The sequence below is a fragment of the Mycteria americana genome, chromosome 8 (genome assembly GCF_035582795.1).
Source record: "Mycteria americana isolate JAX WOST 10 ecotype Jacksonville Zoo and Gardens chromosome 8, USCA_MyAme_1.0, whole genome shotgun sequence".
Classification (NCBI taxonomy): Eukaryota; Metazoa; Chordata; class Aves; order Ciconiiformes; family Ciconiidae; genus Mycteria; species Mycteria americana.
Window position 1 is genome coordinate 22,760,683 of NC_134372.1, and position 25,412 is coordinate 22,786,094.

Sequence of the window (25,412 nt, forward strand, 5' to 3'; positions counted from 1 at the left end):
GTAACCGTTACGCGTGATGGAGCCCTGCTTTCCTGGAGATGGCTGAACACCTGCCTGCCCATGGGAAGTAGTGAATGAATTCTTTGCTTTGCTTTGCTTGCGTGCGTGGCTTTTGCTTTACCAATTAAACTGTTTTTATCTCAACCCTCAAGTTTTCTTACTTTTGTTCTTCCGATTCTCTCCCCCATCCCACCGAGGGGGAGTGAGAGAGCGGCTGCGTGGTGCTTAGTTGCCGGCTGGGGCTAAACCACAACAAGTCTCTTCTGCCATGTGAGCCCACAGGCTCTGGCACCCTGCCAAACTTTTGCATTAATGGGGGAAAAATAACCACACTGCAGTGTTTACAAAGATGGAGAGAGGATTAAAGCCTTTTGTGAGCAGCTAGTAACCCAAACCAGAGGTGCAAGGCAGAGATTGTATGTCATGGCACCTAGAGTACAGAGTGGGATATTAAAGGCAGATTAGGATAATTTCATGTGCCAGACACCAGGAGAGACCTTGCAGTCCAAACATGCTTGAACTTGCTGATAAACCTGTTGCCTTCAGTGGATAACCACCAAAGCAGGCTAAAAAGCTGGGGCTGCAAAGCAAATGCCAGGCCTGATAACAGGCGTTTAGTATTTATTAGTGCAGGGTTATGAGCCCCTCTCTCTCTACTTCTACCTTCGCTAACAGCATCAGCCCTTCTGCAGTCCCACCAGGAGACAGGCTTTTCCCTGGTCAAATGGTTTGTGTCAGGCTGACACCAGACGCCTCTGTGTCTCACTGAAAGGAGCAGTTTTATGGCCAACTGCCAAAATTAGTTTATAACCTGTGACTGGTACCAGCAATTGCTATGTCTGACTGAAGGGAAGGTGCCTTGATCTCAGGTCTATGATTATATATGTCAGGAGAAGAGCTAACTGTATTATCATGCATACTGCTTTAGGGTAGCTCACATTATCACATTAACCCCTCAAGCTCAAAACATGCTGCAAAGAGCATCTGGTCTGAAGTGCACAGTGAGGAGAGCTGTGGACGTGCTGGGAAATGCCTGTTCTATTGCTATCCCAGCCTGGGTGTTACAGGCCAGTGGTCTCTTTTCATCAGATATAGTCTCCTCTGCAACTACCTCCTCCTGTTTGGCCCTGGAAAGTTATTTCTGTAGACTTCTACAGCTTGTGGTAGAACCGCACTTTACATCTCCTACCTAACAGTCTTAAGAGCCAAACAAATGTTCATTGCTTACACCAACACTAAAATACTAGCCCTGTTTTACACATTCATTGTCATCATTAAATGATCTCATACCCAGGAAGTTAGTGACCGTATGCAGCCAAAGTGGCACTTAAAGTAACAGGATCCCTTAGAGGAAGAGCAAGTAATAAAATGGCAGAAATTCTCTTTATGCTAGAGTTAGATCAAGGTCAGATTCACCAGCCCATTGTCTATGGATCTAGAGGACCACATTTCCTAGTGCTTAGCACCTTCACAGAGAACAGGATGCCACACAGAGATGAAGCAAGTGAAGGACTGAAAATTACAAGAAGAGTTCAGAAGCTTTCAATCAAGGAAAAGGGCAAAGGGGAAAATGCTCTAATGGAATAAGAGAAAAATCTATTGGATTGAGTCATCATAGAAAGCAAAATGGGCATACTTTAGAACTCACTTGGTGTACTAGAAAGGAGAATGCTATTGAGTGATCATTAAATAAGAGGAAACTCACAGCAAGCAGACAAGGCCTGCAGAACTTCAAGGGAAGGAAAGCCTTCTGGCAACAGGAAGGTAGTGGCAGGAAGATGGACATCCTTGGGACAGTCAGCTCCTGCTCCTGTGTGGTTTTTGCTATGGTAATGGAGATTGGACTTCCAAAACGAGTTGCTGGCACACAAGAATTGCACATAGTAACATCCTGGTAGCACAAGGGTCCCCCCCACTATTTCAGTCTCCACTGTATCCAAGATGCAAATTACTAGATGCCCTATAATCACTACTGCATCTAGGACGCTGGCCTGGATATCCTCTCACAGTGTATCCTCACCTGGCCCAGCCGAGTATCAGTAGGCTTTCAGAGAAAACTATACAGACAAGAAAAAGAGAAGGATTTTGTCCAGCCCTTCGATAGAAGATTACCTCTACTCATTCCACATACAATAAAGCAGCCTTTCTGATCCACTAACACCAGCAGAATAGCTAGTGTCTTTGCTAATCCCACAGAGCTGCACCACCATTTCATTCCAGCCTGATATCCGTTACATTGAATGAAAAACAAGAGCACCGATGCAGGAAAAATAAGGCTTCTAGTTTGCTTTAGAAGGATTTCCTGGTTAAAGTGTTTCACCACAGCCCTCCCATGCCAGCCAGGAATAATACTTACTTGTGCTACATGATCTAGACATCTCCATGTCAAGTGCCCTGCAATCCCCTAGCTCAGTTAGAGGGACCCTGAGAAGCCACAAGCTAGAAGTCAACATCCTCTTGGGCAATAAGAAGATACATACGAAGAGCCCAAATACCCTGCAGGTCATCTGGTCAACACAGAGGAAGGACCATAGTTTGGTTGAGTTTGACCATGCTTCTGGAAGATGTAGCAACGTTACAATAATGAACACTTGCAAGGTCATCTTTGCTCTGCAATGTGTATGAACTATATAGCTAGCCACCACATACCACAGAGTAAACCAGGAAGGAGGAAACTTTCATGCATCCCACATTCCAGTAATAGTAAGAGACAAAAAAAGAGTTGAAGAGCCTTCTCTCTAAAAAACAGCCTGGTAACTTTGCAGGGGTGGCTATAGCAGAAGAACAACAGGTCCAGACAACAGCATCCAGGAAGAGGCTAACAGAGGAGTCACAGTTGTCATAGGAGGAGCACAAGGAACCTTGTATCAGTTTGCCAAATGCCCTGGAGATGCTAACTTAAAATAAACAGGATGGCTTTATAACTGACCAGAATTATGATTTACTAGGTACAACAGATTGTCTGGGAGAGCTCAAATTGAATGCGGAAAAGTATCAGCCTGTTCTGGAAGGACAAGTGATACTATTTGTGTGCTTCAAGGACATAGGCACTGGCTGCAGGGTCCAGGGAGAATTGAAAACCCAGACCTACAGAAAGTCCCGGCAGTGCAGAGATGCAGCTTGAGGGCCACAAGGGCAAACTGGAACATACTGAGGACAATTTGCTGGGACAGGAACAGTGCAGGTGACTGATAGGCTTATTCTCAGGAGTGACTCAGTGTGGAGGACTGGAAAGAACACAAACATGGAAAGCAACATGGGTGAGAGTGACTGACCCAAAAGGGTTGGGGAGCCTTCAGAGGGGCACCAGGGAAGTTGAAATGCTGATTTCAGAAAGGCAAACCACCATAAGCTCTGAGCTTTGGTACGAATATCTTGGAAGGCTGAACTGCAGAAACAAAGAGCAGCCGCAGATCTGCTAGTTGTTGAAGAAGTGGGCCTTGAACAAGCTCTCTCACTGCCAGGGAAAAGGAAGGAAGATAAAGAAGGGACCAATACAGCTGAATCATGAGATCCTTGTGGATCAGAAGGAGGAATTGACACTAGGTTAGATTACAACAGGCAAGAGTTAAAAGCAATCTCACAAAGCACAAAAGGACAAAGCTGAAAAGCCAAGACACTTAGCTTTGGAGGAACAGTGAGGGTGAGAAACTGTTCTAAGCCCATCAGTCATGAGAGGGAGACGCAGCATGTCCACTGCTCAGAGCTGGAAAGCTATCAGCTGTCTTGGATACATGTTGAAGTTCACAAAGACCAATGTGAGAAAACAGCAGCAGCTGATGCAGCACAGCTATTATCAACTACAAGAAGACAAGATTTAACCCTCAGATAAGGCAAGAGCAGAGTAAGGAGTCCTTTTCTATGTGAAGGGTTTCCAGTGAGATGTGCCTGATAAGCCTTATCTCAAGGCACTGCTTCAGGTTGCTGGGTTTTGGGCTCCAGAGACAACTAAGTAGCCTTAGAAGGCTGCAGAGAGGGCAAATGAAGTGGTGCTTTACAAAATGGAAGAAAAGAAAATCTGGGCAATTACAGACTCACTAGCTTAGTTTTCATTACCATAAGCACTAGAGGCAAGCAAGGAAGGGTACAGGAACTAACACAACCTCTTCAGACCAGACCAGCTTCCCTGGACACCCAGGCAAACAAACTTTGTAGATGAGGAAAAACAACAGTTATCACTTCTTGATGTTAGTAAGACTTCTGATATTTGTTTGGTGATAGTCTCCTAAGCAAGTTAAGGGGGATTCAAATGGGAATATGATGGGAGAACATCTACGAAAAACATATTCAAAGAGTAGTCATAAATGGCTTACTGTCTGATGGAAGATGCATCAAGTGAGGATTCACAGAGGTGGGTTTTGGGTCGATCCTAATTAGCCTATTTACAGCCAGATAACAGAAAAGGAAGCAGCTTTATTCATCATGCAGATGATGCCAGCACAGAAGAGGCTGCCAGTATGTCACAGGACAGGCTTTGGATTCAAACCAGTCTCAAGAACTTGGGAGATGCATTCAGAAAAGAAATAAGAAACAACTGAGTCAGTGTGAATACACCATGCCAGTCCTCAGCAGGGCAGTCAGTCCCACAGGCAGAGAAGGGGCAGAGAAGGATCTAGAAGGTATTGTGGGTCACAGCCTGTACATGAGTCCATGCCCACTGATGGGCATGGGGAGAAGCGGGCATGAGTCCCTTGGGTTTTGAGTATCTCCACAGATAAAGACTCCACATCCTCTCTGGGCAACCTGTGCCAGTATTTGACCACTCTCACAGTAGAAAAGGGTTTTTTTGTTCAGATGGAACCTCCTGTGTGCCCTTTGCCTCTGGTCCTGTCACTGGACACTACTGAGAAGAGTCCAGCTCCCTCTTCTTCATTCCTTCCTGTTAGGTATTTATACACATGGATAAGGCCCACCTGAGCCTTTCTCTTCTCCAGGCTGAATGGTTTCAGCTTCTCAGCCTCTCCTCATATGAGAGATGCTCCAATCTCTTAAGCACTCACGGGTCCAGTTTGCTTAAGTACTCCCTAACCTGAGGGTAAGTCTTCCTTGCTCCAGACTTTTCACCTCATGTCAGGGGTTTGGGATTGCTGAAGGATGGTCTTACCAGTAAAGACTAAAGCAAAGAAGGCACTGAGTACCTCAGCCTTTTCCATGTCTTTTGTTACCAGGTCCCTGGCACCTCTCAGCAGCAGGTCCGCATTTTCCCTAGTCTTCCTTTTGCTGTTTATGTACTTGCAGAATCCTTTCTCGTCACCCTTCACACTCCTCACCAGATTCAACTCCAGGTCACCCTATCCCTGCAAGATCAGACAGCAACTCTATACTCCTAGGTCACCCGCCCCTGCTTCCACCTCTTGTATGCCTCCTTTATATGTCTGAGTTGAGTTATGAGCTCCTTGCTCATCCCTGCAGGACTTTGCTTGATTAATCTCAGTTCTATCCCTTCAACTTTGGCTTATGTATGAACATTTGCTTCTTCTTCAGGTCATCACCTAGGTTTCTTGATGGGAAATAGCTTCGTTACTCCAAGCCACATTGTCTAAAACCAACCTCCACCCCACCAGCTAGATTTTTCTGATGTCATATGGATATTCAGCTCCTCATCGCAACATATCTTCTTATATTAGCCTACTGTGGCATTTGCCTGTGTTTGCTATGTAAGTGGGGCAGATGGAAAAAGCACAAAGGAAGTAGCAGTAGCTAAGTCTCCCCTCTTACCCTATTCACTCATTTAAAGCCTTGCTGCACAACGTGATATGTTTCAACACCTGCAGTGACAAATAGTAGCACAAACCAGGAACAACCACTTGGTCATGTTTATCCTCAAGTGTTCCTTGGTCACATTGCAACCCACAATAGCATTCGTTAACAAGTGTTAGAACATAGTTACAAATTGCAGCAAACACAAATGCTTTGTCAGTATTATTGCAGACTTCATTAATGATGATCCTTCGCATTTCAGCAACAGCCATTCAAGGATCTGAAAACATTTATATGCCTCTGTGAGCCAAGCGTCATGCTCCATGTGTGAGCCAGATGTTCACAACATCATTTTACAAATGAGGGAACGAAGTTCGCAGGACTGACTCCAGACCCCTTTCCTCCCACTGAGTAATCCACTGCCCACCAACTAGTCATAGGGGAATTATCCAATTCAAGGCAAGGCAGGATACCATTATGGTCTCTTTGTTTCCTTGCATTGTCTCTATTCCTTTGCTCCTCATCTTGTGTTCAGATTCTACGCCTGGAAGGGTACTTCTGAATGGGTCCACTGCAGCACAGCATGGCACAGAGATACAACTTAGCACTGCTCGGTACAGCAATGCAAGTGGCAATGGTACCAGAATCTGGATAACAGAGAGCTCTTGAAGGAGATCTCCAGCAGCTGCATGTGTCAAACCAGGCCCCTTACAGACAGAGCAAGCCCAGTTAATTCACAGTAGCAGCAAAGCTGAATAAATCCAACACCTCTCTCATTCCAGCCATCTCCCCCGCAGAGCATACAGTGCCTGCACTTGGCAGGGCCCTGGCCGCGTTCAAAACTTTGCACTTCCAAGAGTCAAAAGGAGAGTCAAGAAAGTGATTCTCGCTTAGCAAACTGACCTTTTTAAGGTGCTTAGCTCCTCCCTCTCCCCCCAGACCTTGCTGGCTGAGCAGGACAAGAGATTCCCTTGCAGCTAGAGAAACATCTGTGTTTATGAAGCCAAAGAGACTGCAGCATCTCTCCTACATCCCTCCTGCCAAACCGCTCCACCAGCTGGGTCTCTGCATCCTGTCATTTTTTCAAGATTAAGAAAAAATCACATGCTGCTCCCTCTAGTGACAACCTGAGCACATTTAAGCAGTCTATCCCCAACCTGCAGCACCACTGCAATAGTTTTTAGGCACAATAGACAACATTTTTACAGACACCCACTCTCTGGCATCCATAGTCTTTCTCTCATGCCTTTGGTGTCTCCGAACCTACCTTAGCTGCTCTCTCTGAGGCTGCTGCTCTGCAAGCACAGGTCTCACCAAGCTCAAGAGGCTGCTAACAGGATCTGCAGAGCTTTACCAGTCCTCAGTTAAAATCTAGTCTGATCTGAGAGTGACCTCAAGGTAAAAGCACTGGGAGGCCGTGGTCACCTGAGCAGGGTCATCACATGCACTCTGCAATTGGCACTCATTGATCAAATAAAAGCAAGTTCAGGAATTAAAAGCAGCTATGCAACAGAGAACAGCCATAGTTCAAACCAGCGTTCCAGCTCCTGCATTCATTCCAGGGACAGCAGAAGGTTATTAAACCCAGGTCTAGTCACTGTAAGCTAGAAACAAAAATGGGTATTACAGCTTCACGGATAAAAGCAAACTGCGCTGGGCAAAGAAAACAAATGAAGGGAGACTGAAGTTAACATAATTGTTGCCTTTCTACTAATTCTAGACCATCAGGTAGCACAGAAGAAGACCCAGAACTCCAGCTGAACAGAAGTAGCATGTACACAGAGAGACTGCGACCACTTCACTTCTGCACATCCTGATGCAGGCAGCATAACAGCTCTGCACAATTCCTTCATATTTGTTTCCAATCAAGAAGAAACATAAACAGATAGCTGAAGAGGAGGGGGGTCGTTTATTTCTTGAAATTCCCCAGTGTACTGGTTTGGGCTGGGATAAAATTAATTTTCTTCATAGTAGCTAGTATGGGACTATGTTTTGGATTTGTGATGAAAACAGTTTTGATAACATAGGGATGTTTTAGTTATTGCTGAACAGTACTTACACAGTGTCAAGGCCTTTTCTGTTTCTCACACCACCCCACTAGCAAGCAGGCTGGAGGTGCACAAGAATTTGGCAGGGGGCACAGCCAGGACAGCTGACCCCAACTGACATTCCATAGGGGGGGACATTCCATATCATATGACGCCATGCTCACCAATAAAAAACTGAAAGAAGAGGAAGAAAGGGGTGACGTTTGCAGTTAGGGCGTTTGTTTTCCCAAGTCACCATTACGTGTCATGGAGCCCTGCTTTCATGGCAAGGGCTAAACACCTGCCTGCTGATGGAAAGGAGTGAACGTATACCTTATTTTGCCTTGCTTGCGTATGCAGCTTTTGCTTTACCTGTTATACTGTCTTTATCTCAACGCACAAGTCATCACTCTTGTACCCTTCTCTCTCCCATCCCACTGTGGGGGAGTGATCGAGCGGCTGGTGGTACTGAGCTGCCTATTGGGGTGAAACCACAACATCCAGTTTCTTGGTTTACTTGTCTCTCCCATTGCAAGCAAATAACCTGCTGAGGTACCAAACTCCCCTGGCCCAGGAACTCAGCCATGTGTGGAGAAGCAAAGTCTGGCAGCCCCTTCCAGGACTGGCTGGTGCACACAGGTGTACCTAACTGCCTGCACATCCTGCCAGTCCCTTTCACCAGCTCTAGGTCATGTCCTTGCAAACACTGACCCAAAGCATGCAACGGACTTTCCCCTGCATGGGAAACAGTAACATACTTGCTCTTCATTCTCACTCACACCACAGCCCAGGCCAGCACTAACCCACAGAGAGGAAGATGCAGGCACTGGGATGACAGTCACACAGCGACTCGCTGGTGAGGCAAGACGCAGGCAGGCACGGTGCTGGCATTCCCTAGCCCATGATCAGCCGCATGCAAGGACCTAACCCTGGATGACTCTGTGCTCCAGGATTAGCTCTTCAGTCCCTGCACGTGCCTGTATGGCAAAGACTCATGCTTGGACTTTATCAGAAAGGCTTGCCAGGATCCCTGGGAGGAACCACTGTCTCCTCTGTCCCATCGGCCCCATCACACAGCCACACCAAACTGCAGTCAAATGACAAGCACCAGCAGGATAAAAATGAGATTTTTCTCTTTTTTTTTTCTCTCCTTCCAGTTCCAGACAGTCTAGGAATGGTCCCAAAGCACTGACACCTCTTCCTGAATTTGCAAGGAGCCTGAGAAAGTGCATCTGAAGGGGGAGAGCCATAGTAACAGGACTTGAGCCCCTATCTTACCCACAACATGGCTGCTCGGGGTGAGGGGGAACGAGGGAAGCTTCACATAACTGCTGCCAGCACTCACCAACTCGGCAATCCTGGCTGCTTCAATTCACGTTATCATCTGCCTTATACCAAAGAATCCCAGAACCACAGAATAGTTGAACTCTCCCAAAGTCCCCATGGCATTGTCCTTCCCCCAAGCATCTCTCTCTGCAATGCCACCCACATGATGGCCACCTTATTCCCACATCCCCCAGAAAAACAGCCACCAGCCAGGGTGCTGGGGGACAGGCAGGATAATCAGAAAGGTACCAAGAGTAGCACAGGCCTGGACATGGAGAAGAGGGAAGATTTAGAGGTGCAGAGTGAGCAGGCGTGGGGGTGTGGAGGCTCCCTGGGGGACACAGGCCACAGCAATGAGGAGCTGGCAATGGGAATCAGTGGGAAGTCCTCACAGCCCTGAGGGAAGCCATGGGGCCCGAGAAAGGCTAGGGAGCCTGAGGGAAGGTCATGGAACCTGGGGGGAGGGCCCTGAGGGAAGCCATGGGACCTGAGGGAAAGGCATGGAGCATGAGGGAAAAGCATAGAGCCTGAAAGAAGCCGTGAGGCCTGAGGGAAGCCATGGAGCCCAAGGAAAGCCATGGACCCTGAGGGAAGGGCAGGGAGCCTGAGGGAAGGGTGTGGAGCCTGAGAGAAGGGCATGGAGCTTGAGAGAAGGCCATGGGACCTGGGGGAAGGGTATGGAGCCCGAGGAAAGCCATGGAGCCTGAGGAAAGGCTCTGCAGCCCTCAGAGAAAGCCATGGAGCCTGGGGAGCTGTAGGAGAAGCGCAGGATGCCTGCATGTCTTGTGTTGGAACGGCGCACACGCGGGGAGGTAGCAGCTACCACAAAACCCCACTTAGTGCTGCAAGCGATCCTGAGTGGAGAGGGTCTGTCCCACTGAGGCTGTCCCTCCTTTCCTCATGGCCGGGACCCCTGCTTCGCTGCACACCTGCCCTCTGAAGCAACAAGGCAGAGACCGGCAGCTTTGAACCCAGCTGTGCTACCGACAGCCATTCCCTCACCCGCCACCACAGCCTCCGCAGGGCAGGGTGCTGGGCCCAGCAGTGGAGTCAAAGAGGATCCCCGAAGGCTGGGGAAGCTCCAGCCACTGCGGGATGCGACAGGCAGCACTGAGGCAGCAAGGCTATCAGGGCACGGTGAGTGGGAGAGAGACAAACAGACAGCAACACCGGCACCAAAACAGACATGGAGAGACATCTGTCACCTGCTACTGCTCCTGGGAACAGCGGCAGAGGATGGCAGGGATACTGGGTTGCTTATTTAATGCCATTTAATTCTCAGCACTACAGATATTTAAAATAAATTAATTAAAATAATCACAGTGCCATGGCATCCCTGTGTCCACTGCAGATAGGAAGTCTTCAGCAGAGCAAGCTGTGGCCAGGTGTCTTTGATCCTCGTCATGGAAGCAGGAGATCACGTCTGCTGGACTGGGTGAGAGGAAACCAAACCAGGGGCATGGGCTGCTGTGCAACAGACTGGCACAGAGAGGAGGGGACACTGTGCAACAGACTGGCTGCTATAGTGACAGAGCCAGCATGTGACATGCTGACTCCTACCAAGGCAGAGCAGGAGAGCAAGAAACAGAGTCCTAGCACATCTGTGATGCACCAGCTCCCAGCAGGACATGTGAGACTCACTGACTTCTCATGAGGAATGCTCAGTGTACACTGCACGAGCTCCTAGCAGGGCAGGTCTGGAGGGCAACGCACACACTTCTAGGACACGTCAGACCCATTAACTCCCAGCAGGACACATGTGACATACTGACTCCCAGCCAGACAGGGCTAACGTGTGATGCACCAGCTCCCAGCTGATGCCCTGACTGCCAGCAGCATGCATGTGAGGAACTGACCCGCAGCAGGACACTTGTGATGCGCTAGCTCTCAGTGGGGCTGAGCCCCCTAAGATGCACCAGCTCCCAGTAGGGCACAAGGGACTGACTGATTCCCAGCAGGATACGTGCAGTGCCAAGACTCTCAGTGGGACTCACCTGACACACCAACTCCCAGTAGGACACAGGCAACACAACAACTCCTAGCAGGGCAGACCCAGTGTGCAAGGTGCCAGCTACCAGCAGAATACGTGCAAAACACACTAAATCCCAGCAAGGCAAAGCCCATATGTGACAGGCAGACTCTCACCAGAGTGTGCATGCTGTGTCGACTCCCATCAGGACACACGGAATGCACCAGCTCCCAGCAGGACACTTGTGATGCACTAACTCCCAGCAGGAGATGTGCAGTGCAGTGACTTCCAGTGCAACACACATGATGCACCAGCTCCCAGTGAGATGTGCAATGCACTGACTCTCAGCAGGACACATGTGATGCACTGACTCCCGCCAGGACACTCACAGTGCATCAAGTCCCAGTGAGACACATGCAATGCAATGACTCCTAGTGTGGCCGGGTCAGTGTGTGAGGCACAGGCTTCTGGCATAACATGCGTGAAGTGCTAGTTCCTAGGACAACAGGCAGCGTGTGTGAGACGCCAGCTCCCAGATGACACACCAGCTCCCAGTGGAAAGGGCTGGTGTGCAATGGGCCCTCTGTGCCCTGCTCCCTACCCAGGAGAGCCATGGGTACTGTCCTGGCAGAGGAGGGGTGCAGGGGCAGGCCAGGCTCTGTGGCTGGGGGACAGGGACACCATAGCAGGGCTCCCAGTGCCACCTAGTGGGGGACAGGAGACACTCAGGGGCCACCCATCCCCGAGACCTGGGTGCTGTTGGGCACAGCAGACCTTCCCCAGCCAGGCCAGCCTCTCCCACCACTGTGCTAGACCTCCCAGCCACCCCAATCACACACACTGCCACACTGCCCTACAGCAAGCCAGTGTGTCCTGCTAGCTCTCCTCCCACACTTGCTCATCCTGGGCCCTGGAGATTGTATAAAGCACCGTCATGGGAGGGACAGAGGAATTTACTCCAGGTGCAGTTTGTTAATGACATCAAGTACAGTCCTGTCAAGTTATTGGGTTTCCATGCTGCACCAGGTGAGCACAGAGACCTGGTCAGAGATCCATAGCTTCTGCCCATGAGCTGCAGTGTCCAGAAAGCATTAGAGCTACTCTCATAAGAGGATGTTTCAAGAAAGCCCCCCAAAAAGGAACACACATTTGAGGTACACACTGATGCTCGACGCATTTTTTATCTGCATAGCTACCTGCGAATTACCCTCCACCTGTGTACATTAACTCTGACACACACAGTCATGCATATACAACAATGCACCGCAGACACATCAGCCAAAGAAAACACTGGCACAGCAAACCGCTTGTGTGATTGCACAAGTTTTATTTTATAGACTTTCTCCCGCAAAAACAGACCAGAGGTTCTGGGAGATGAAAAAGGCAGATGGGCCATAAAGGTGCAGTACAGAGCTGTGTGAAAGTTTACACATGGGAAGGCTAAGAACGAGTAACAAATGCAATTTAACGTGGGGCAGAGCAGAGAGTGGATCTGCAATACTGGTGCACGTGAATGCAATCTTTCCTACCATCTCTCGACCCAGCAGGCGACCATCAGTCTCTTAAGCTGTATCTCCACTCATCTACAGCTGTTTAATCACTTGGCATTTTCTTCCATTCCATCTGCATCCTCCTTACACATTGTCAGCCTGAAAACAATCCCTAGATTAAAGAGAAAACCATGACACCTTGTGGAACAGAGGGAGCCTTCTCCAGATAAAGGCACCTTCATGAATACTGACTGGTGTGTCACCCAGCAGGTCTGCCCAGTGTAGTACAGCCCAGGCAGTGAAAACAGAACAAGTAAGGCTGAAAAAACTAGTAGTTCCCAGTAGATGCCCCAGGTTCACCTACTGATCAAACACAGCCCCTCTTTGCTCAGAGGATCAGCTACCAAATTTTTATTGGCCTTAATCATGATTAAGCTGAGCATCTCTCTAGAGAGTTTTTCCAGGGAACTCAAATCCCTGCAAAAATTAAATTAGCTGCAAGATGCTCTATTATCCTCACGGTCCACCCTGAGATCAAGTCAAGGAGTGAGGCTAGAAAATCAGGCCCATCACAGTGATAATCTCAGCTAGGCTGAATCCCAAACAGATCTGCAGTAATACAGGAGAGAAGCCTAGAAATGGGGAGAGAGGAAACATGTTTGAAAAGAGATGGCCACAGAGTTCAAGGCAACAGGAGGGAAGGAGCTAACAAAAAGTCCTATCATTAAGAAGGCTTTCGGTACAATCCAGGGCCTAGGCAAGCTAACAGATTGGGCACATCTCTCCAAACATGAACCCAGTACAAGCCAAGACACCAGATGAGCAGCTCATGTATGTCCTGAAAGGCAAATGACATCCCCATGGGGTCACACACTCCTGAGCCCCTGTTCCCTAGGACAGCCCCTTCTCACCTACAGCAAAAAACCTGCAGGATCCCAATGAAACACCAGCTAGTCCCCAATCACTTAAACTGAAGGCTGTCCTCTTCCCATGAACTCACCTCCTCTGCTCTCACACGTCCCAGCTATTTTAAAAACAGCAGAATTTGGGATCAGAGTAGTCAAGTGAAGTGTCGTGGTCCAACAGGCTTCCTCCGACTAGCGTCCTCCAAGAGCTGCCCTCTCTTCCCAGAGCAGCACAGTCTGAAAGAAAGGAAAGAGATGGGGTCAAACATCAGTCTCAAAGCTGAACCTTTCCAGCTACTCAGGATCAGATCATTATTTTAGGAGCACTTACATGAGAGAAAGAATAGCTTGGGAACTGCTAAGGAGAGACTTGGCTAGGTCCTCTCCAGGTCACCGAGCACACGCAGGGCAGCAGAAGCAGCTTCAGGCTCTTGGCTCTGTCAAATTTTGGTGGCAAAACTGAAAAATGTAGTAGAAGACATTTTCATTTTGCAAATTTTGCCAACCTGTCAGGACACACTGGTGGCGATGAGCTGCAGAGAGATTTGGACAGGCAGTGAGGCAAGCTAGGCTCGGCGCAGGTGACGATGGTCAGTACATTGTGGGGAAGGAAGGAGGAGACTGGGAGAGACATGAACATAGCAGGGCTAACACTGTTCCTAGGAGAGGGGAGAAGACTGGAAAGGTGTGTTTGGGGTGGGATTATCAGATCCTAGAAGAGCCCAGGGATAGTGAGACCCATCAGATTCTGAACAGCCCAAATGTTCACAGCAATCAAGCCCCTGCTGGTACATGGCCTGTCCCCAAGGCAGAGAGAATGATGTGAAATACAATGTGAGGCCAGAGTGGCTTTACACTACCTGCAGGCCAGGTAGACCAGCTGGCCTTCAGTGCTGCACACTCAGGCAAGCCCTCCTTCCCTCAGGAAAAACTCTGAGGGCTGGCCCCACCATGCTTGAACGTGACAGCTGGCATCTGCATAGGAAAGGGTCCCTCAGCATGACATGTCATCATCTAAATCGCAAGAAAGGTGTTAACATCCGCCATCTGGTTCTAGAGAGGCTTTAATGGTCTTGGGGAATGAAACAGGTAACCCCAACATGACTCGAGAGGAGAAGGAGTTTCCCCCCTGCCAGACAGTGGCTCTAGATCCTAGACCCTACATCAAAATAAGTTTCGGGTCTCAAACTAGACCCCTCCATGGAAACCGAGGTCTCCTCAGACCTGCTTGTCCAGGCAGCCCAGGGCAATGCTCATCAGGGAGGTAAGAGGAATAGCTGGGATGGACAGGAAGGAGGGCTCAAACAAACGTCTTTGGAGGGTACTGAGGCATTGCTAAGCTCCCTCTGGGTATGCCTGCAGTGCCCAACAGCTTTGCTCCCTGTCTTGCTCCCAGGTCCCAGTCTCTGACTGTCCACCCACACTTTAGGTACAGCTTTTTGCACATGGGCTCTAGTTTGGAGGAGATCAGTTCAGCCTCTCCTAGGTGATGGATCACTGCACATGATGGATCATGCTTGGGCTGTCATACCTCTTTGAGATCACAGGAATCTGGGACTGCTGAAACCCCAGCAATTACTGATGGTGTCTCAGAGCCAGTGAGCACTACAAGGGGGCCAGAAGAGACGTGGAAGTGGTCATCCCCAAGCACTGTGGACTTAAGCCACTCTTCATCATGTGGCGTGGGAGTCAGGGACTGCTCATAGAACAAACTCCCTTCGTAGCAGATGCTGAAGCTCTGTTCCCGCCCCTGAAGGAAGCTTGGGCATCTGTACCTGGCCCATGGTACAAGTTGTACTGGGTCAGACCAACAGTCTGCCAAGACTAGTGCTCTTCCGCAGCAGTGGCAGGCAACTTGGTAAAGACCACAAGAAATGAGGTGAGCGCAGAGTGATCCCACCCCTGACAGTGCCTTCCCAGCTGCCTGCAAACTGCTCCTCAGCCCACCTCCCAAGCTGGAGATTGTAGTTGCCCTGCGATGTCTAACAGTGCTGCTCAAGAGGTTACGACACATTCTGACTCCTGCCTTTCAACAGTGAGTGAGCAATCTCTACATATCTCATCTATAAAGGATGGCAAGGCCTCCTCGAAAGCTTTTCAAAGAGAATTTGCATATAAATATCTCCAAGTTTAATGTTACTTCTAACCAGCATGCTGAAACAAGCAGTGTGCTAGGCTGTCCCACCTTTTTCTCTGCAGTACTGTAAATCTGCAGACAAAGAGCAGACCACCTCCAGATGGGCAGCAGAGTAGCAAAACCCAAGGCTGATGTCCTCCAAACCAACATGCTGCAAGCTTGTCACGTCTCCAGGGGATCCCAGCAGACAACTCTTAATTTGTGTCTTCTACATAGTGACCACCAGCCAAAAAGGATAAATGCTGGCCTTCACACTACTTCAATACCTCTCTGCTCCACAAATCAAAGAAGCACCAATGTTTGCACAAACACATTACCTCAGTAAACTTGCAGTTGACTTTATTCTTGCCTGTTGAATACTGAGGACCTGCTACCAAGGTAGGCCCCAGCTCACTACTTTCTGGGTATGAGTAAAGAAACATGAAGAAAACTGCAGCTCAGCTTGAACTGTATTTTTTCTAAGCATCAGTCACTCCCTATAATTAATTAGAACCCTAAAATACACAAGAAACTAGGAAAAACAACAGCCACAAGCTGACTGCACTCTATCAAAAAAGCTTTTATCTCTATGCTATGAATAAACAACTCTGACGTAACTACATACAGCAATTTTTCATCAGATGTCTGAGTATCAAACTCCCTTTCCAGACCTACTCTGATACAGCTCTCAGTAAATGTGCTGATGGAAAACCACTGGCCACATTCACAAATGTGTCTAAAATCTAGCACATAAATCCAGGAGAGACTGTTCCAAGGAGGTACCACACCACCTCCTCTTTCTATAGCAATGCCACTTTGCAAGCCTCAGCATCTCTCTGTGCACTCCATGGGTATTTTAGCCCATAGCCTCACCATGAAAAGCACAAATACTGCTTTTTCAAGGACAGACAAGAGGTCAAAAGCTGAGTGGATATACCCAAAATCCCTCAGACATCTTGAGGTTGAAAAAGAAAACCAGAGCGTTCAAATGCAGCTTCCGCAGGTGTATGGCCAACAGACTCAGTCTGTCCCCCAACCAACACCAGTAGCTGATGGACACTATTCATCTCCAGATTCCTACTCAACTGGAGTCAGAATCTGGTGATTTTGTGTGCTACCGGCCTCTGACCGCAGGGCAATGCAAACAGTTAACAGGCTATTTCTGCACTAACAATCGTCCCTTTTTGGGGAAGGCTCTTTCATTATTGGGCAGCCCATACTGCCACCGCTTAATCAGGCCAAGATTTAAGGAAGCCCGCTGTGAGATGACACAGATTGCTTCCTCCCTCGGGAGCTGGCAAACACCATGGTCAGTGTGTAACTGGCAACCCCTGCAAAAAGAGTCCCCATTATACACAACAGCTGAGTCCTCTTCTTCCTCTGCCAGTGCTTGGCCTCCACAGACCTGGACTGAGCAAAGGGGCTCTGTGTGCCCAGCCATCCCGCATGTTGACCCCTCTCTTTACTCCTCAGAAGTCTTAACTGGCCACAGCACAGCAGTGGGAAAGCAGGCAATGACAGAGGGAATGTGTAGAATCTCTTCTGCCTCCCATGTCAGCCCTGTAGACAGAGTCTTGTCTGGGCATGGACGAAACCATCTGCTCGGTGTCTGGCAACTCTAGGCAGGCAAAGGGCAGGGAAGGCTGCCGCGTCCAGCTGCTTGCCACCCAGGCAATTCCTGACTGTGCTGAGCAGCTACAGCAGGGGAGCTCTGGCTGAGAGGGTCTGCCAGCAGGGAGGAGAAATGAGGATGGAGCCCATTCCCCAGGACAGGTCTGGAACAGGGCACCAGGATCAGACCAAACAGTTTCAGATAGCTGAGACCTTTTGATCCCTCTCCTTCAAGGCCTCTGTGAAAGACCCAGCAGATGCCCTACAAGAGGCACTGGTGAGGGACTGTGCCTCCCAAGTGTGCAAGTCTGCTAGGGCCCTGGATTTACCCTCCCGTCAGTATGCTGGAGCTAAGCAGTGTGTCTTCTCACATGGACCTAGCAGGAGTTCAGCATCCTTATTCCAGCTTGGGTGTTAAAGCTGCTGTTGAGATGCAGAAATTAGGCATGCAGGACCACCAGACACATGTATCTCCAAACCCTCTTCCATCCTAGTGGGGAAGATAGGGTGTCTCCAAGCAACAGCCTCATTAGCACCATCACCACCCCACACCTCAATACACTTCCAGCCCTGGCAGCTTCTGCCTTTGGATCCCTATCCCAAAGATCAGCTTGTGTCTGGGAAATGCTTTGCCCAGATCAGAACTTGCCATTACTTCATGCCCAAAGTCTCCCCTGATTTAACAGACCAAATCCTCAGGTTGTACAAATGACTTTGCATGAACACTACAACTATGGTTACCAGTGTGAATGTCTTCATCAACCTCCCCAGCCCAGGACCTGCTCCAGCATCTCTCGAGTTACATTTGATGCTGCACCTTGCACCAGGCAACTATGAGTGGGAGGTTGAACTGGAGCCCTCCAGATATTTGCAGATTATTTACACCCCTGAACATAAATTTAGGGAGCAATCTCTCACCTGCAGGGAGATTTTGAATGCCATCCAAAATCTCCCAGCACCTCTCACAGGACTGCTTCCACAGAGGTATGGGGCAGTCCCTTGTAAGATGTGCTGCCTTTTCAGGTTCCTCCAGTCCTTTCTCTCTGCACATCCCCATCCCAGGGCACAGCTCATGACTTCTCTCAGTTGGTCATTCTGAATCCTCCATGATCTCATGAAATTCCTAGCATTGGTGTTCACGTAAGAGGATACACCTAGCTTTTAACAAGGTTCCTTATCTCGAGCAGCTTAAAGCATAAGGAGCCTCCATGCATCTGGGTGAAAGTGGGGATCAGGAGGGCTACAGAACTGGTCTGCAAAATGGAAATTGTTTGTGCTATGGCAGAGCCTTTGCAAGCCTCCAGGCCTGTGTCCAGACCCACTGCTTTTACAACTTATTTGAACACTGTCTTTTATTGAGCCACTCATCAGCATCCCTGCATGGCATATCTCTGCAGCCTGGAGATCAAGACCACTTTGCCTGGCAGGTGCACAAGAAATCAACTGGAAGTTGCACCAAGCTCTTGACAACACTCTGCAGTGATAGTTGCCCGTCATTGGCTTTCCCACCCCTGGAAAACAATCCCATGGGAAATTCTTTGAAATCACACAAGAAGCAGAAAATGTAGTTTTAGAAGAGAAAGTATCAGCACCTTTCCCTGAAGACATTGCTTATGATTATTTATATATATATATATATATTTATGGGGTCTGCACATGAGTGTCTACACAGGCATGACCACAAAGCAAACAGCTGTGTGTCCAGCCATTTCCTGTGGCAAACCAAAAAAACCCATTGGTTTCTTGGTGTCAGCTCTGCCAAAGTAGAGTTGGGCTAAAAGTAATGGAATGAACAGTAGTGTGCACAAATACACCATCCAAATTGCAGAAGAGCTGCTTCTATTTCCCATGCATTTGTAAAACTTAAACAATCCTTTAATAATCAAAGCAGTTAGAGGTGTATATTTTTACCACAAATGAAATGTATCCTGGTTGTTTCAGCTTGCAGAATAAGAACAGGACAGGTAGGAGGTCCCAGACTTGTTCCCAGACTGCTTCTGCATCCCAGACCAGTTTCCTAGATACAACTGGGGCCTCAGGAGATCCCGCACCAGCACGCCCAGCCAGGCTCTGCAAGAGCAAGACAGCTCCGACAGGGAGAGCTGGCTACACAGGAGCCAGGAACCATCAGGAAACTAAGGGGCAGCACCAAATCTGACAGCTTCTCTCACCTCCTCCGAACTGGGGAGATGAGGGAGTACCACAGGGTAGAATGAAAACAAGGACAAGTGCACTTGGTTTCTAAATGTTCCCTGACTTCACCTCATCAGCTGTGCTATTAGAAACAAATGCAAGGGTATTATTGTTGCCAGGTATGATTTTAATCTGAGAGTCCCTTTCAACACTGTAGTCGTGTTACAGCTGAATATCTCATCTCAGGCAGATTTCTCCACAACACTGTGGCAAGAACAAGCTTCACTCTGAGCAGGTTAGAGCTGATATAGGATCATTAGAGCTGATATGGATCATCTTCTGAAAGACCATCATGGCCCACCATGAGTAACAGGTGCTACCTATTAACCTTAATTAAGACACAGGTGATGCTAATTGCTTAATCAGTCCTTAATTAGGATCTGAAAAATGTTTAGGCATAGAAAAAAAAGCCATTTGGCCCAGCTTGAGATACCAGCCTTCATCCTCCCTACCTTGGTTTCCCCTCCACGTTTTTCCAAGCCCATGGGGAAAAGCCACACCAGGCTCAGACAAGCAACTGTATGGGAGCTGGCAGACCTTGTCATTTCCTCCTCAGCAGAGCTGGCGCCACATCAGAGCTGTCACCAGGTCTCTCCTGTCCCACTTTCCTGCAACTGGATATCACTACATGGGAGCAAGGGCCTTGGAGACTCTGGGACTAACATGCACAGTTTTCTAGGACAGCATGTTCCACTTGTGAGCTCCAAAGAGCATGTTGAACGCAATGGAGAGCCAGCTCCTGCCCAAGGGCAGTTTGTAGCACCCTCAAACTCATCTTTAGGTCCCTGCTCTGTCTTGGCCACAGCAAACCACTCCTGCAGAGCCCACTGGCAGAGCTTGGTCCCCCCCAGGGATGCTCTCCCTCCTCCAGACCCTCTGGAAGGGAAGGACTCTGAAAGCCCTCACCATGGAGAAGCCATCTCATTAAAACCCTTCCATGCACCTTGACCTGCCATGGCTTCCTGACCTCCTGCAGCCCTGTGCCATGAAGGGCAGAGAGCAGACTTAGCCTGAGGTTTCCACAGCCTTCCCACACCTCTCCCAGGAAGCCCAGAATACTTGTGCTGGGAGAGGCTGTTGCTCCTTCCCAGCACCCCTCATCTGCTATGATGGGATTAGAAGGGCACAGTTTTATAAATGCCCCTTCTGAGACAGCCATCCTACTATGGGCTGCCCCTGCCTTCCCAAAAGAATACCTTTGGGGTTTGGGGATTTTGCTGGGTTACAAGCACCATAGGACAGCAAAGGGTGACCACTAAAGAAATGTTCATCCAAGTCCTAAGGCTCAGTATTTACATCACTGAGCACCATGGGAGTCTTGCTGCTTCTATTAGCTGTGATCTCTTGAAAACCAGACAGTAAGATATAGCAATACCAGTATATGAAACTGCACAAGGATAATATAAGCATCTGCACTCTCATGCTGTTGCAGACTCCTTGACACTGTTTTATCTGGGATGAAACAGCTCCTGGTCACAGTTCAAGAGCTGGCATGACTAAGAACCTTTCTCTATAGGTAACCCTTTTTCAGTGGTTGTGTTCAATAGCATGGACACAGGCTGCATGTTGGTATCTGTGCCAGAGAATAATCTTATAGCAATGCAGCTGAGGGATTTTGAGATGAGCCATGGCAACAGATGTCCAGCACCTGGTGGGACAGGAGAGCCAAGTTTTCCCCATCATCCCACAGTACTGTGAACCACATTTACTACAGACACACAACAGAGGTAGTGTGCAAGAGAAACAAGAACTGCCTATCTGAGCAGCCCAATTCCTGCCTCAGTTTGTTTTATCTCCAGCAAATAAAGCATTAAAAAATTAAGTAGCTCCAATAAAATGCAGGTCAGTCCATCCCTCACCCTATCCTCCAACAGCAGGAAAACAACAGCTGGCTGGAGCCGGCGGTTAAATGGGTGTCTGAATACATGCTGCAGCCTAAAATCCTTACTCAGTGGAACGAGGCCTCAGCATCTGACAAAGCCACTGACAAATTGCTCTGTCACCTTGGAGCTTTGTGAGAGGCTGTCTGTGCTGGACACAAGTCTTTGGTGGAGCCTGCATGGGGAAGCAAAGTTTCCTTTGCACTGGACTCGGCCAAAGATGCCCAGAAGCACATTAGGACTGCACTAGGTTCAGCCCTTCCTCCAAGGGAGCCTTTGCTTCATGACCTTGAGGTGAGCCACACCAAGACTCAGACTGCCTGGCTGACCCTTCTGTGACATCACAGGAAATCATTATCATAAATGAAATAACCAAAGGTTCACATCTCTTTCCCCCACCACGTCTCCACCAGCTCTCCTACACCTCTCTCTCTGCTGCTTCCTTACAGGTGCTGCCCCTGTCCTCTTCCCTTCTGTCTTGCGATCTCTTCCCAAAGATGCTGCCTGAAAAGCAGCAGGAAGCAGAGCAGAGAGATCCCCAGTGCTAAGAGCAGAGCACAGAACCACCTCCAGGCAGAGCTCTGGCAAGCACCTTGCCAGAGCTTTCACTGCAGACCCCCCCAGACACAGCAGCAACGAGAGGTTTTCCACTTGATGGCAGGTTTCTAGCCTTCCCCACTCTATCCCTTATTGTGCATGAGGGAAACTATGCCAGTGCACTACTGCTCAGCAGCTGGGACATGGGACACCCACCCCACGGCTTGTGCCTCTGCATTACACACATTGCGTAATGCCTCTGCATTACACAACTGGGGTGCAAGCCCCCTGGTACAGTCCAGCTGCATCCCAAATCCTTGCCTGCCAAGACCAACAAGCCCTGTGATTTCTGAGTGGGCGAGTCCTGCCAGACACCACAGGGAGCTCAGAAACATCTTGCTGACAGGCTGGGAGTTTGTTACCCTGGAAGGTGAAAGTGGTCTCTTTGCAGCAGGCTGAGGGTAGCTGGAGAAGCTGTCAGCCTCCCACCCACCCGCCAGGTCCTTGGCTCCTTCAGAGAAGCCTGCCTGTGTTTTGCCAGATACTGCCATGTCCTGGCATCTTCTGAGCTGTGAAGCGACACTGCTCCAACAACTTGCCTCAGCTGCTGGTGCAGAGACACAGCTGGCAATGACAGCCAAGGACCTGCCCAGGCCAGCAGGATGTTTTCCATAACCATTAGCAACCACAGCGGTTGGGATCAGCACCATCTCTATCAACCTTGGCCCCCTGTCCAGGCAAGTCAAGAGGAACAGATGATGTCTGTGAGACCCTAGAGGTTCCCAGCATGGTGGACTGCAGTCTGTTCATCTGCAGCCTGTGCTGTCTCATCACACTCAGTCAGCACTGAGGAGCCAGCCAGCCAGCCAGGAAGAATAGTGCTGCACAACAAAGCCTTGGGGCAACAGACTCCGAGCTACCGATGGTGGACGCTGGTACCCAAAGCAACCATACCATGGTCTAACAACTGGAAGCAAGCTTTAACTGGGAGAAACTTTGGGTGAGACCTGCAAACAGGGAAATTTTGGGGGTTCTCCTTGTTGTTAACCCAAACGAGTGCAGAACTGAGAGCTGGACACCCTCAAGCTGGGGGGTGGATTTCAAGCACACAGAAAAGATACTAAATAAATGCTGGGACATTTTCACTCACCTCCTGGTGGGATGAGCTTTGCTCATTCGTATTCTCAGGCTCGTCTCAGTCACCATAAAACTTCTACAAGGAAACCAAGATTCACGTGCAGTCCCACAACTCTGGAAACTGGCGCTTTAAGAGAAACCCTTGTGAGCAGCCCCATCGCCACCATAGCAACTCCTCAGGTGCCTGCCTGGGCAGCAAGCCCTTCTGTACAGCCCAGTGCCCCTGATCTGGGCCAGGCCAGCCATGCTTACTGTGATATCCTCCACCATCATAAATCCCTTCTAATTGCCTCTAAACCGTTCCTTATCTCCATCAAAGTGCAGCTCCACCCCTGCTTTGCCCAGCAAGGATTAGCACAGCCCTGTGGAGCAGGGACCGCAGGCAGAGTGAGGGCAGAGCAGGACTGTGGACAGGCCTCTCCCCATATGCCTGCGCCCCTGCCCTGATTTCATGGCTAATCCGAACCTGTCACAAGCTGGGAGTGGGGCCACCATGGAGGCTGCCATGGCATCAGCCTCCTCTGCTCTCTCCCAACCATATCAGCTCTTTTCCCATCCCCTTGCTAGTCTCCCACCCTATCTCAGCCACCATGCTCCCCTGCTTTGGGAGTCAAAATTACTTCTCGTGACATCTTCCAGACCCACATGCGACCTGCTCCCAGTCCCCCACTACATCTCACCCAGGAGGCTGAAAGCAACCCAACAGTCTCAGGGCTTTCATGTGCTGGCTCCAGCCTGCAATGCAGCATCTGCAGGCAGATCTGGGGGTCCATCCCTTCCACCAGGGGAAAGTAGCAAGCAGCAGGAGAAGCTGCTCCACCAAGGAGACCTGATATTGTTTATGGGAGGCGATAAGAGATGGCTCGAGCCCCCTATGCTCTAACCATTCAGAGGTAACTGTTCCATTACACAGTAAACCTCAAACCCTTCATCCATCTCCAAATCGCTCCCTCCTCCAGACTGCTGCTGTAGCCACCTCCCTCACTATCTCTGCCAGAACCATGGGAGCACATGTTCTCCACTGACAGGGGAACAGCACCAAAGAACAGCCTTAAATGTATAGTGGTACTTGCAGTCATTCCTTGCAGTCCCGTGACTCCAGGAGTTAGAGATTCAGAGACACAGCCCAAGTTTTGGTGACAGCACAATCAGTTTGATGAGAACAGATAAGATGCCAGACTAGCTCCCTTTCTCACTCACTAGCACAGGTAGTGAGGTTTGGGACTTCAGGGGCTATGCTGGAAGCAGATCACATGCTGAGGCTGAGGCCAGGATGAGCCTGAGCTATGTGAGGAGGAAGCTTTGGTGATGGGCAAGCACAGCATCCCACTGGGCTGGACCCTGGAGCACCCAGTTGCACCAATGGGGTGACCGGGGATATTTGGAAGAAGTTGCCCCACATTTCAGGAGTGCTTCAGCAGCAGGAGTGTATTGATCCTGACCAGGAGACCACTGTGCATCGAGGAGTTAGGGATGCATCTGTAACCTGAGTACACCCACGCCCGTGCTATGCTGGGCTATGCTGGACGTACAGAGTGCTTTTCAGGCTGGGCTGTGTGGCACAAATTCCTTGGCCACAAGAAAAACACAGCCAGCTCATTGCAACGGAGGAGCCCGCGGACAGCTTCCACTTGGCCCGACGATTCCGCCACCTGCGCGGCCTTGCCTTTAACAGTGCAGCAAGGACATCTCGTGAGAACATCCTTTAGGAATAGAGTTGTTTTCTTGCAAGAAAATTCTATAATGGCTCAAATGACCAAAAGGGAGAGCTTCTCTCCATGGATGGGATCTGTTCTGAGCCATGGGAGAAATCTATCCAGGGTTTGTCTGATGCTGCACAAATGTGGAGTGCTCAGCATCTGAAGGGACATGAGATTTACTCACTATATATACTCCTTGTTCTGTCTTATTAAAACTGCTATTTTATTGAGACAGTTGTTGCTGGGCTTTTCCTGCTGAGAACTGACTTGTTCTCACCTCACCCCCACCTGGTGCAGAACAGAGAGGCAGAACACACAGCTTTCCTGGCAAGCACAGGCAGCATGCAAAACAAGTGCTCAAGGTACACGAGGCCAGTGGATGGAGGCACTTGGAGTACAAAGGGGCCAGAAAGACAGCAGGGAAGCAAGTGGTTGGAGGAACAAGAAGCTAAGGGACACAGCCCCTTGCAGGGCTGAGCCAAATCTCTGCCTCAGGCAGCCGGGACTCACCACTGCATGCAAAATGCTCATTCCTGTGTATTGTTCTCCCTTGCCATGGTTTGTCCACTCCAGACGCAGGCACAAACCCAACTGCAAGTCCCAGCCAGGATGTCCCAGCCCATGCCTGGACCACTCTTTACTCATTGGCCAGCCCTGTGCTTAGCAACGACCAATCCCAAGAGGTTATTTGCTGGCTACTGGGTAGGAAGATGCTGGGGTTTCTTCCTCCCCCCAGTCTCCAGCACTGATCATTTCTGTCTCCAAAGGAAGCCTCTGGCACAAACACACGGACATACACACACTTACTTCCCCAAGGCCCC

At 49.4% G+C, this 25,412-nt stretch overlaps 1 protein-coding gene and 1 long non-coding RNA gene across 2 annotated transcripts in view; both read right to left on the bottom strand.

Annotated features, from left to right (window-relative positions):
• NRG2 (neuregulin 2) overlaps positions 1-25,412 on the bottom strand; it is a 178,772-nt gene that overhangs the window by 133,228 nt on the left and 20,132 nt on the right. The window lies entirely within an intron of this gene.
• LOC142413392 (uncharacterized) lies at positions 13,549-25,160 on the bottom strand. Its single transcript, XR_012776812.1, has 3 exons — positions 25,102-25,160; positions 13,749-13,876; positions 13,549-13,654 (listed from the first exon to the last, which is right to left on the bottom strand). It is a non-coding gene; the product is annotated as an uncharacterized LOC142413392 (long non-coding RNA).